The 1,363-nt window shown below is 39.0% G+C and overlaps 1 protein-coding gene across 1 annotated transcript in view; it reads right to left on the bottom strand.

Annotated features, from left to right (window-relative positions):
* The window catches only part of SEMA3C (sema domain, immunoglobulin domain (Ig), short basic domain, secreted, (semaphorin) 3C), a 210,478-nt gene that overhangs the window by 85,361 nt on the left and 123,754 nt on the right, over positions 1 to 1,363 (bottom strand). The window lies entirely within an intron of this gene.

The following is a 1,363-nucleotide window of genomic DNA, read 5'->3' as shown; positions in this document are numbered from 1 at the left end:
ATACATATACTCATACACACACACATATATATACGTATACTATATAAACATGTTTTGAATGAAACTGTATATATATAATGTCCTTATTATTAGTTGGGCAAAATAGAAAACATTATTTGCCTTTGCAATTGATAAATAAAAAACACACTTAACATGCCAATATTGTTACTTTTTACAAAGCAAGATGCAATCATCTTTCTGCCCTTGATTCTTAAAATATTTTTTCTTTTCCCCCAAATCCTTTCTCTCACCTGCTCCAAGACCAACTATAGGCAAGTATGTCATCTAGTCACTTAATGACATGTAAAGCAATATTATTATTATGGACGGAATGTGGCCTTGCAGGAGTACATGAACATGGTCATTATCAAGTGCAGATCTCTGTGGCTGAGTGGCTGAAGTAATCACTGGATGTTCCATACTTCGTACACACTATCTCTTGTTGTGTGGCACTGCAGGATAATCACTGGACTGCTAACCACAGGTCGACAGTTCAAGCCCACCAATTGTTGTTGTTGTTAGGTGACATTGAGTTGGCACCTACTCATAGCAACCCTATGGACAGCAGAATGAGACTTTTACAAGTGACTTGGAAGGCAAAAGGGCACAGAGGCATACTGCTTATTGGTGGAAAGAAAGAGGTGATTTTTTTCTTGTACCCTGGAAACTACAGATGTGGCCAGCCCCTATCCATGTATACTCTCAGAAAATTTCCTGCTTTCTGGGCTGCTGAAGTCACATCAAAATGTTTGGGGAGCTAGTAGCACCAACCCCAGCACCTGGAATTAGGTGTGGCTTATTCCAGAACTACAGAGCTGGTTCTGGTCAGCCCTAGATTCAAGGGACCTCTCAACTTTGGCTCCCCTCTGGGATGGAAATACCCTGATCCCTTAGCTGCTTTCAGGTCTACATGAACCGCATCCAGATTGTGTTGCCAGAACAGACAACACCTAGCCCTACAGGAACTCCTAATTATTTACGATACAGAAAAATCCAGGGTAACGTTAGGTAAATTACTCACAATCTTAGCGTTTCTATTTCTTCACTTTAAAAATGTTGATTGATGATAATAATGTCCTTGTTTTTATGTGCACATTATTATGAGAAATAAAAGAAAAAGTACTTAGAGCAGTGCCTCACTTGTTTCATTAACTATTGGCTACTATTATTTATAATTGTTGTTGTTGCATGCTGTCGAATCTATTCAGACACATAGCAACCCTTTTTAAAGTGTCGAAGAGCAAAGATGTCAGCTTGAGGACTAAGGTGTGCTTGATCCACGCCAAGGTATTTTCAATAACCTCATATGCATGCTAAAGCTGGACATTGAATAAGGAAGACCATAGAAGATTTGATGATTTTG

Source organism: Chrysochloris asiatica, unplaced genomic scaffold, assembly GCF_000296735.1.
Source record: "Chrysochloris asiatica unplaced genomic scaffold, ChrAsi1.0 scaffold00010, whole genome shotgun sequence".
Classification (NCBI taxonomy): domain Eukaryota; kingdom Metazoa; phylum Chordata; class Mammalia; order Afrosoricida; family Chrysochloridae; genus Chrysochloris; species Chrysochloris asiatica.
The sequence above is the reverse complement of the archived record's forward strand: the minus strand, read 5'-3'. Positions and strand labels throughout refer to the sequence as shown.